Source organism: Ambystoma mexicanum, chromosome 11 (assembly GCF_040938575.1).
Source record: "Ambystoma mexicanum isolate Mex_15411 chromosome 11, UKY_AmexF1_1, whole genome shotgun sequence".
Taxonomy (NCBI): Eukaryota; Metazoa; Chordata; class Amphibia; order Caudata; family Ambystomatidae; genus Ambystoma; species Ambystoma mexicanum.
This window is the reverse complement of record NC_090934.1, coordinates 731160302-731172860: the sequence shown is the minus strand read 5'-3', so window position 1 is coordinate 731172860 and position 12559 is coordinate 731160302.

Sequence of the window (12559 nt, the reverse complement as noted above, 5' to 3'; positions counted from 1 at the left end):
AAGGACTCCATAGCTTTAGTTGTTCAAAGCTCATTAGAGCGCAAATTTCCAGTCTCTTTTTAACACTTTGTCTAGATAATTCACTGTTGCACATATTAGCATATTATTTTGGCCAACTAAAAATACAGACCACCAATCATCCATATTGTCATTTAGTGGAGCAAACTTTCCCAGGGTGACAGTTCGTTCCATTTTTAAAGCTAAGCAATCAGCGATCAAATGTCTCAACATTTCCACATGGATTCCACAGTGCCGGCATAGGTTGTAGGCAGTTTCTTTATCTTATATATGCCATAGCCTCTGTTTTGTCAGCGACAGGTTCAATCGTAGACGCAAAAACTGGTCACGATGCTGTCTTGACGGACACTGTCAGATATTTTGGAACATGATTTACCGGACGGATGTCGCTTATTGATGTCCTCACCAATTTTAACTTAGAGCGATCGTCCACAGTCTTACCCCAATCACTCTGACTCACCTTTCTTTTTAGTGCACAAGAATTTGAATGCAAGAGTTCGACGGAGGCGCCTATGTGGTCAGGTTATTTAAGATTTTAGTCACCCAGTCCTTTAGTAGACCATTATAAGGAGTTTTCGGGGTTTCCTTCAATATTAGGTACAGAGCAGTTTGCGTTGGTTCCAACATCTTCCAAAATAGGGGGAAAGATTTCCATTGGACCATGGCACTGAGCGATTCTAAATATTATATTACAAGAGACCTGGCATTTGAACCTAATTTGGATGGATGGTTTTCAAATGAAACCACAGCTTGCCCAAAAATCTAGAGTGGGTCGACCTGCTGGTGGATTGTTAATCGCGTTTAGAAATTCTAAATTTCAGTCCATAAAGGTAATTTCGGATAACATATCAGGCATACTGATCACCTCAGTAAATTATAAAATGGGTGATAACCATCTAAAGATCCTGGTTATAAATGTAAATTGGAATGAAAGACAGGTGGGGATAACTGAATTTGTAAACAACATTGAAGAGTGTTTGGCAGACACAAGGTCCAGTGGAGATTTGCATGTAATGATGGCTGGACATTTTAATTTGAATAATATTGGTGAATTTGTGGATAGTAGCAGCAACACCTTTGCGCATATCATGAAATGGACTCACCTATTGGAGGATTGGGACCTGTTGGTTGCCAATGGGAATGCGATGGGTGATTTAGTAAAAAGACCCACTTGGAAAAGCAGACTGCAGACATCTAACATCGATTACCTAATACATTCTCGACTGATGTTTAAGCGGTGTAATAGATTTGAAGTCGTCACATCATATTTGAGTCATCATAACATCCTTACAACCACCTTTGAACTGTATGCTAAACCACCATTTTTGGAGGAATATCAGGGTTTCATTGTCAGTTTTGGGGGCAATAGAATCAAAACATGTAGGCGGAATGGGGCAAACTTAACAAGGAAACTAGAAGCCTATGTTAACAATGGCCCGAAAGAAGGTATCCTTGAAAGGTGTACTAGTAAATAAAGGCTTTACTGATTTTATCTGGGAAATAGAGAAGCCAAAAAATTCTGTAGCCAGGCCTAGGGCCTCAATACTATCAACTCTCTCTTCCTAAATATCTTCCTTCTCGAGCTCTTCGCTCATCCTCCTCCAACTCCCTCAGGGTCAGTCGCTTCTCCAAGAAATTAGTTGGTGGTTGATCTCTGTCTTCCGCCGGGGCCTCCCTCTGGAACAGCCTCCCTGCCCCCCTGAAACTTGAGGAGAACCATCTCCGGTTCTGGAAGCACCTCAAACCCTTCCTCTTTGCTTCTGCTTTATCTCCTCCTCTCCCCTGCAGAACTCCTGGCTGAAACTGAAACTGCACTGGTCGACAGGCCACCCTCTGATCATTAGCCCAGGTCCCCTCCCCCACCAGTTGCACACCTGCACTGCCTCCCTGGCAACCCTGCACTTGTGGACTGTTTCTGTATCCCTACAGTCCACTACCTGCACTTGACACCTGATGTCTGCACTCACCCTTGCACTTGCCACCAGCTTGCCGCTCCTTTTACTTATGGCTTTCTATTTATTCTATATTTTCTACTGTTGATCTCATGTACTGCACTGTCCCCTCCCCCCAGCACTTTTCCCCTTTTGCCTTCCTCTGCACTTGCGCAATCTCAATGTCACCTGGCTTAGTAAGACCGCTGTCTCTGTCTTCCCTCTGTTCTCCCTCCCTTGCCTCGTCATGCCTTGAACTACTTGTGTATAGATGCGTTATAAATGCCATATCATATCATATCAAACTAGTCATGCCCATTCATTTAACTCTGTGGTGAGGGACCGAAACTAAAAGTATAGGGCAGATCTTACACTGCTATATCATCAGTCTTATGATCGAGTAAGCTATGTCAAAAAAAGAAGAAAGTAATGAGAGGCCTTAACAATCGGATGCGCAATCATACATTTCAAATGTTCCAGCATGATAGTGAAAGGATGCTGTTAACGCCTATTCAGAGTAATATTCAGAACTTTTGGTTCATAGTAAATAATGATATGAATGGACAAATTGATTTACAAAGTAATTCAGTAGGTGAATTAGAATGACGGCTGTATTGGGCGGAAATGTGTGATGAGGACTCAATAACCAGTCGCAGTCGGTGTACCTCCATTGCTTGGAAGGTAGATTTTGTGCAAGAAGATAACAGGCACCTCATTACAAAATCATCTAATTCAAATTCAGCAGGACCTAATAATGGGTTCACAAACTCGATGTTTAAGCTGAATTTAGAACTTTGATCCCTAGTTTTGACGTTTTTGTTCAATAATCTGGTACCATACCTAGTTCCTGGAAAGAATCCATTATTATTCCAGTCTTTAAGAAGGGCAATCAGTCTGATCCCAATAACTATCGGCCGATTGCCCTTCTTGATTGTGATAGCAAAACTTTTGCAGCACTAATTCTTGAAAAGCTGGAAAATTAGATCAAGGAAAATAATATCTTACCTAGGAATCAATGTGGTTTTAGAAAGAGACAATCGACCACACTTAATGGTCTTATCCTGTCAGTTATCAAGGATGGAACGAGGAATGCAGTGAGGGGAATATCTAATCAGGTCTATGTTGCACTAATAGATTTTTTGAAGGCTTTTGACTTGGTGAACCGTCATTTGCTTTGGAAAAGTTGAGAAAGTGGGGTATCCCTGCTTCTCTATTGGCAATCTTAGAATATATCCATGAAGGAACCTCAGTGAGGGTCAGGTTGGATGCGGGGGGATCCCTCTCATGTAGCTTTCCTAAATTGAAAGGATTGTGCCTAAGTATTGTGCTTGCCCCATGTTTATACAATCTATATCTGGAAGATTTGAATGATGTTTTGGGGAAGGCCGTTCTGATCAGCCCTAAAGTGGGAGTGCAACCTATTAGTTGGTTGTCGTATGCGGATGACGTGGCATTCTTGGATGGCTCCCCAATAAGGCTTCAGAGGCTGTCGGGAGCCTTGGGCAAATATGCAAAGACAAATGACTTGATTATTAATTTCTTTTTAAAAGTAATATTATTATGTTTGGTAACATTTGGAAGACAATCAGTAGAGCTCAATGGTCCATCAATAATACAAGGATTGAGACTAGGCAGAAAGCTTTGTACTTGGGGTTCAAAATAGATCCGCTTTTGAATAAATCATTAATAATATTAATAATTTGTGCCCTGGAATTCTTTTTTTACCAATTGTCCTTCCAGATGAAGCAGATAAAAATGAAACTGCAAATTCTCTATAAAAACCCCTTCTTCACTTTTACGTAGGTAAAGTCATACCTAAGATCATGTATGGCTTGGCGATAGATTGCTCGGCATACAATATTCAGTGGAATCGATTGGAGGGCAGACTATGGAAGACGGTCTTAGGTCTGCCATCCTCTCTACCAATTGCATCTTTACGATTTGAACTGAGACTTCTGTCACTTCAGTACTGGTTCATCGATGGTGGGTAAACTTGTGACTCCTACGCCAAATTCTTTGTATGTGAACCTGCATGAATGCATGAAGAAAAAAGTTTCCCCATTTTCTAACACAATGGTATCCCTTTCGGACAGATTGTTGTTTGATATGGATAAAGAGTGTCTGGATTTGGTGGGTAATCCACTAAGTGTAAAGAAGGTTTTAAAGGAGAGGGATTGGATTGCCACTATTACTCACACAAGAAGGAACAAATTGTGTTCAACTTTTGAGATAATTGATACAAAATTTGGCCAATTACCAAACTACCTTTGCAAATACCCGCGTCCTGTCACAAGAAAGCAGTTTCTACGACTCTGTCTGAATCTTTTGCGTACATGCGAAGTAGAGTATGCATGTAGTGGGAAAAGGAGGGTGGCTTCAACATCTGTCCTCGTTGCAATATTCTAGGTAAGCCAGAATCTCTAAGACATATACTGGTGGATGCCCAACTTTGCCAACAATAAGAACAAAATAGTTGGGTCACTTTTTTGCATGCAAATGGAATTTGGGAACTTAGATGATTTGTGGAATAGTATGAGTGTGTGGATCAACATTATTTTTAACGCATGCCATAAAAATGTTAGATGATTTAGGTTTAATTAGATAGAAAGATGTATAAATGATATGTATTTTACTCTGTTTTATAATGATAAATGTGTTTCTTTTCCTTTGTGACTTATTTTTGCTTACATTGTCTATTTGTATGTAAGATGAAATTATTGATCAAAACCACAATAAAAAAATTCAAAATAATACTTATGATTGATTTATCATTGGTGCCCAGTAAAAAATGCCATGCCACATAAAGGATTAAGAAAATATATCAGACTGACTACACCAAATTAGGCCAATGTAGCACATAGTGACAATCATCATGTTTTCTTTACCATTGTTGCGCTGTAAAAAATGTGATGCCACAATAAGGAAATGTATCCAGACTGGCTGCACCAAAGTAAGGCAGTCTAGCATGTAATAACACTTATCATGTTGGTGTGTTTGTTTTACCATTACAGCCCAGTAAAAAATACCTTGTACCATTAAGATAATTTAGCCAGGCTGGCTGAACCAAAGTAGGCCAATCTAGCACACAATAACTCTTATGTTTGCTTTACCACTGATGCCCTGTAAAAACTGCTGGGCCACATTAAGAAAATATAGCCAGACTGGCTGACTGGTAAATGAAGCCCAAACCCAAAGTCCCCAGTGCGAACACAAGCACACACACATTCATACAGTATTCACTCACTCATTCACAGTCACGTGCAGACATAATTCACACACTCATTCCCTTGTGCACCCACCCATACACTTTCTCATTCACACATGCACTTTCAGACACAAACCCATGTATAGACACATACATTAAATGTTTTTCTCTTATCTTCAGACACTTCTCACCAGTCCTCACACCACCTGCAATGGAGGCTATCTGTCTCCCTTGCAGCAATAAATGGGAACTAGGATGCACGAAGAGCTTTCTGGTTCCTGTTCATTCACATATCTACACATATCTACACATATTCAGAGCTTCAATTCATCAAACGGAATCGCCAATGGGCCATGCAAGAGTGTGTAAGCAAAATGCCCCGACCTTGCATGGCCTACTGGGCATGTGTGCTGGGGAACAGAAACTATCAAAGGGAAATCTGGTTTCCTTTTGACAGTTAAAGGCAGCCCAGTAGTGCTTCCTCAGCTGCTTGCTGCAGCTGGGGGAGTGCTTAGTGTTTTCACTGGGCAGGCTTGTGTCGTCCAGTAAGAGTGGCAGAATGGAATCCTGTCATCTATTATGGATGAGCCACCAGTGCTCAGTACGCCACATATTGAAAATGCGCCAGACCCATAATTACTTATTTGTAATGTAATCAGCATGGCAAAAAGGTGTATCAATTGCACGAAGAGTGACACCCACTTTGGGATGCTTTCCTCAAATGAATGCCTTTTTCAGCCCATTTTACCATTCCCAAGATGGTGGTCATTGCTTAATTCAGTACTAGGATGCCATCTGGAACAGGACCAGCAGACCCATAACCATGCTTTAATTAATACGGAGTGACAGAATGAGTGTGCCTGCACCACTCAATTCATGCGTCCCCGTAAAACTCCAGTAATTTGTCCTTGGAAGGCAACAGAACTGTCCAGTACACACCTCTTGTATCTAATCATGAATGTATGGAAAGCAACAGCTTCCCAATACATGTTTTTTAAAAATGACTTTTCACCCAGTGTCCCTAAACTTGATGTTGGTTTTTGTCTGCCTTCAACTTGTCAAAGTGTCTTTGAGAAAATGCCTGAATATCAGGTGTGACTGTCTCATGTAGTGCATGTATATTTCTCACTTTTGCTTTCTGCAGTTTTGCATTTCCATTTTTAATGGATGCTTCTAACTGAATTCCCGGGATGGGCAGCAGAGATAGAAGTGAGTGGGAACAGTCAGGAGCAGAGTTCCACTACTTTAAATTTGTATTGTTACTAGCTCCACTACCTGTTACAACCATGTCCGCCATTCCAGAACTGTACTCTTTAATGTTAAATGATACATTCTCACTTGACCATTTTACAGGAGTTGCAGCTAAATTGAAACCTGACTGTACATCTATGAACCCTAAATGACATAGCCTGGTTGGATTCTCTGTTGCTTCATCTTAGCCAAGGGAAGATAGAGGAGGTCCTGCTAATAGTAAGAATGAATTGCTCCTCACACTCCATCTCCCCTGATTTCTGGGAGACTTGCCAAGTTGTTATCGCCAGTAAAATGATAAGACAATATCATTTTTAAAGGTCCATGCCATTCAGAATGGATGTTTTGTTTAATATCAGACGGCTATAAAGGATGTATCCATTCATGCCCCTAGACTAGTGTAACATTATATTAGGAGCCTTAGTAACTAGTCCCTTGGACTATTGAAATGCACTCCTGGGGGGTCCTTCAGTGAAATTTATTAGCAGACTCCAGATAGCTCAAAACGGATTGGTTTCTGGACATAAGAAAAGTAATCATGTCCAAACTGTTCACAGGAACCCTTTGTGGGTTCCAACAGAGTAGAGAATTCAGCTTAAAAACCTTTGCATCCTTTTCAAATGCATCCAAGAGGCTGCTCCTGACCTGTTGTTTGTGAACCTGGCCTGGCCATAACTCCTTGTCATGGTTTGCTTTATGCTCCCACCTAGTCCGTCCCCTACCGAGGTCACGGTTCCACTACTTTTTTTAACACACTTCTGTTATATTACAGGATCGTGGTATAGCGCATCTACCACCCAAAGGTATCTTGGCGCTGTAACAGGATAAACCTGGAGGTGTCACGAGTAAAAAAGAGAAAGGAAAAGCAAAAACATCCAACTAATGAGGATAAAGAAATGTTTTGAGAGTTTTACGAAACTCGAGGTGATCATCAATGCATCTAAGAGCTAAGGGGAGTGAGTTCCAAAGTAAAGGAGCTTCCTCAAAAAAGGGCGGCTCCTTATGGTTACTTTCCTAAAACACGGAACAAAGAGAAGATGACAATTAGCTGAGCTGAACGCAGTTCTCAGTTGAGGGCATATGAAGGATTGTTCTCTCGAAGATAGAAACCCATTGACCATGACAAAGGGCCTTGAACTTCACTCGGTTCTCAACAGGGAGTCATTGTAGTCTCTTCAGGACGGGGGAAACATGGGCTTACTTGGGAAGTCCGGCCACCAGTCATGCTGCTGAGTTCTGTACAATCTGCAGCCTTTTTAGGTAACAATTTGTTTGCCACAGCAGAGTAGCAGTGCAGTAATCTAGGATCCCCATGACTGCCGATGAAACCGCAGATGGTAAAAAAGGCATCACCTGTTTAGGGTTCTTAACTTAAAATAACTTGTACTGCAATTGGCACTGACCTGCAATTCTGGACAAAGGGAGGCTGAGAATTTAATTCCCAGGTTCTTAACAGAATCAACTGGAGAAGGGAGTCCGCCAAGAGAGGAGGACCAGAAGTCCATGGTCCAAAGGCATCGAGCTGCCGGAGGGCCAACTACCAGGACCTCAGTTTTATCACCATTAAGCTTTAACCAATTATTGTTCATCCCGGCACCAATGGAGGCCAAACAGTTCCGCAGACGTAGTGCAGCTTCATTCAGGTTTTGATCCACTCTAAGATCGAGCTGAGTGTCATCCGCGTAGGCATAGAACAGAAGCGCAGCACAAACCAGGGCTCAATGAGATACTGAAGGCACGCACAGGTGACATGTTACAAGCGGAGTGCCGCTTACTACTGTGTGCAGTGCACTGTTCTTTTGTCCTCCCCTCTCCATGTATATGATACTGTGCAATAAGTATGACTTATCTCCCCATCACGGTACAATTCACCCGTGACCAACTTCGCGAGATGAAAGTGGGGTTGATTCTGTGCTAGCCTCAGCAGCCCTTGACACAGTACTGTAAGATTATCTACTTGCCATATCCAATTGCCACACACTTTTGCTGGAGCATACTGAAGAAAGTACTTAATTCCTGCCGTGTTTTATTCCTTTCTGTATCACTCCTGCTGAGTTGGCAAATTCTGCCTCTGCCAACTGCAAAATGTTTGTCAAAACTGTCCCAGGCAGGCTTTGTCATCTACAGTCCTGAAGCTCACTGCCCAGTCAGGACAAATGTGCACGCCCTTTTATTTATTTATTTATTTTGGGAGCCGCATTGCTGGTGCAATGGAAATATGACTCTTCTAAACCTCAGTGTCAGTTTTGTTGACTGATTGTTACAAAGAACAATGTTCTTTTAGTTGCCTTGATAACAGGTGTGAGCTTCATTAGGTCAAATCGTTAGTACTGTGTTGTGCAGGCATTACATACCTATCGCTACTCCATTGCACCCAATCATCAGCAGCAAAGCCTTCTTGGTTTGAGTGGATTTGTGACAACACGTTTATTTTGCCTCCAGTTCTCAATAGAACTTTACAGTCGCTGCATTTCCTTGAGTTCTGAAGGCTTTTGTACCTGATGACTTACATCGTCAGTAAACCTAAGATAGTTTCCCTCAAATAACCAGTGTCCACGATGCCTCTAAAATTATCACTGATCCTAGGCCAAGCTTCAAAATGTCAAACCACCATTTTCACTGAATGCTTAGCGTTCGCCTTATGTGAAATATGCTGTGTTTTAGTAATACGATGCTGGTGAACAACAACGAAATCCCCAAAGTGCCAAGTATGTTGCAAAGTATTTGCAAATTTCACATCTGATGTTTGGCATATTCAACACACTTTCGTTTGCTGGGATTACAGATAATTTCTAACAATCTTTAGCGGAAAAGCATGCATTGCTATCCTGTTCATCAAAATCAAAAGTTGATGTATCAAAGGTTTCCGGTAAATCATAACCACGGGCACAGCTCTGGGCAACTGTCCAGACCATTGGTCTTTGCCTGCCAAGCCACTACAGAAGGGGAAAGACCATCTGCAAATCAGGCTTGGTCCCACCCCAAAGGGAACAGTGCAGCCGAACTGCTAGGTCACAAACCTTCTGTACAAGACCACAAGCATCCCGGACATGTTTCAGCCTTGTTGGGCATCATCGGCGAGGAGTAGGTTGGGTTGGGAACTCAATGAGGAGGATTTGTATAATGAGTGCACTGTTCATTTTTATTCTGAATTTGGATGGGTCTGGTAAAGGGAGCTCACAAGGATTTAGTTATGAGAGGGTATGATGGGTTTGCCACCAACCCTCTATTCTAAATGAGCCTTCGGATGTAAAAGAGGATTCGAGGTAGCGATCTCATACGTTGCTTCTGTATAAAGGAAACAGACCTCGGTTTTAAAAATCAGGTAGTCTCCCTTTCATGTTTGAATATGAGGGTTTTTGAACGTTTAATGAGCAAATGATGTGTAAAATTAAGAAACAGGAACTTGTGTTCCTGCAGGAAACATGGTTAAGTGAAGAAAACGATTCTTGATGGTTTTGCAACCTTTATCAAAAAAGCTAAGAAAGGCCCACGTTGTCGACCTTCAGGCAGCCTTTTATTGGCAGTAAGGAATGACGTGGGGGCCTCTCTGGAGGAGTGTAAGGTAAATGCTAATTACATTTTAGTGGAAAAAGGGGTTTTTAGCAATGAGTATCGAGCAACAAATATGCTGTTGATTGGTGCGAAACTTCAGACCTGAGAACAACCTACAGGCGCATGAAAGATGCTCCTCCTGAGACAAGGATGCTTAATAAATTACCGAAATATCTTGAATGATTCCCCTGCCCCATCAGAAGGAAAAGCTACATCATGGTTCGTCTGAATCTTTTTAAGACTAAAGAAATAAGAAAGCTCTGGAAAAAAGGAGATACAAAAGACAAACTCTGTCGATTCTATGGACAACAAAAAGAAACCCTAAAACACTTGGTCCTAAATTGCACACATTAGCAACAGTTAAGAGAAATCCATCTAAAAAAAGCAAACATAGTGAACTAATGTCAAAACATGGAAGATGTGTGGGCTCTAATGCATGAAGGATCAAACAGACAAATAATGTCCGCATTAACTAAATACCTAGGAGAGTTAGCAAAAAAACTTGACGAGAAAGACCCTAAAGTATGATGTTGTCCAACAGATAGAAGACAAAACAGTGGACAAAGAAGAGAGAAAGAAAAGGAACGGAGGAATAAGAAGTAACAGACGTACCTTGTGTGTCTTTTTAGTTTTGACCTGCTTAATTTCTTTCTCTCTCGTGGAGTTTTGTTTTCTTTTTAAAAGTTTGCAATAAACTAACAAAAAAAAGTTAATGAACACATATTGCAATCCTGTGTCTGTTGTGGGTGATATTTGGAAAGAACTTGATTCTTCTTCTTTGGATGTCAGGTTATCATCTGCACTAATAATCTGTGCAGGGGACTTTAATTGTTTATGTCAGGAGTTGGAGGGTGGTGATAATAAGCAGCATTTAAGGGGACCCACTGGCAGTGCTTCGGTTACTACTGGTTATAAGGGTAGAGGATAGAGAGGAGTTGGCTGGATGAAGTTTATGAAAAAGTGCGATCTATTTAGATTAAATGGCAATATTATGGGTGATCGACCAATGCAATCTACTTTGCTTGGTCCCTTTTCTAACTCTGTGATTGACTTTATATTTATAATCTACTCGATGTTGGATAGGTTTCAATTACTCGAGATCCAGAGAAACAAATTTAGTGACCATGCAATGCTATTGTTAACATTGACCTTGGAGGAAAATATTTGGTATGGCCACCCTTCTTGTTGTAAAAAGGTATGGAGTAATAATACAGTAAATAAAATAGTTCAAGGAGGTGTGCTCATAGCCCACTTTAATAGAATCGCAGACCAGAAGTGAAATAGATGGTATTTGAGGAAAAAACTGAATCATTGTGACCCAACAGCCTTCTCAGCGACCCTCGTCAAGTGGAAAGAGGAAGTTTGACAAGATACTTGTGGAGGCAGAAACCATTTGTTGACTCATATGACTACCTGTTTGATATTCAAATAAGAGACCTTAATAGGATATTACGACTGGATGTGAGGAAAATTAGAACGGCTGTGTCCTTGGAAGCCTCTGTAAAAATATTAATCTTGTAGGGGACTGAAACAATCATTTAAATTACTGGGGTAAGCTATATACAATTCATAGGTTTCCAGCTAATAAGCAATATGTTATTTGAAAATTAATTACCCATGATGCTAGAGGTGTCTGGCGTCTCGTGAGTGGCTCGGATAAGTATCAAAGGTCAGTCCAGTTGAATTGCATTTCAGAGTCTGACTGGATGTCGTACTATTCCACTCTATTCACTAAAAGAAAAGGGTCTGTGGTGTTTGGGGTTGCCATTCTGAGGACATCTTGGGTATTTTGATAGGGTAGATTTGATCTTGGATTCACAATGGAAACATTCAAGCACTTGTGGCTTTAATGGGCTCCTGAATATAGTTTTAAAAGCCAATGAAGATCTGTGGGTCAGATATAGTGATGTGCTTATATACTCAAGTGGTGGAGAAACCTTTTATGTCAGAATACTGGTCAGTGTCGATTGTGGTACTAATATATTTTTAAAAAAGGGTGTTTGGGTTCTCCTTGTAAATATAGGCCAATATCTGTAATAGATACTTCTTGTAAAGAATAAGCTAGTTTTGTTTTAAAGGATTTGCTCCTAAGGATGGAAATCTCAGACAGATTAAGCATATCTCAGACTGGGTTTAGACAGGGAACTGGTACAGCATTGAATGGTTTAATTTGAACTTTGCTCCAATCATAAGCTAATTTGGAGAGGAAGAAGCCCTTTTATCTAGAGTGTCTAGATATGTCTTCTGCTTTTGATAGAGTAGACAGAGGCCAGCTCTGGTGCCAATTTGCGAAAGTGGGTCTTCCCTTGTGGATTATTAAACATGCTCCTTTTGTTTTACTCAAACAATAATTTGAAGGTAAGAATAAATGCAGAAGGAGTGGTATCCAGAGATGTGGCGGGGGACACTGGCTCGAGGCAGGGCCGTGTGCTGGCCCGCATCTTCTTCAAGCTTCATGTTTCCACCTTCCCTATTGTTTTCTGTAATGTGTCATATTTAATGCCTCAAATAGGGCAATTAGAGGTAGGTTGGCTAGCTTATGCCGACAATAGTTTTTGCAATAGATTTGACTCCTATTGGCCTCCAAAGAAGTTTGCCA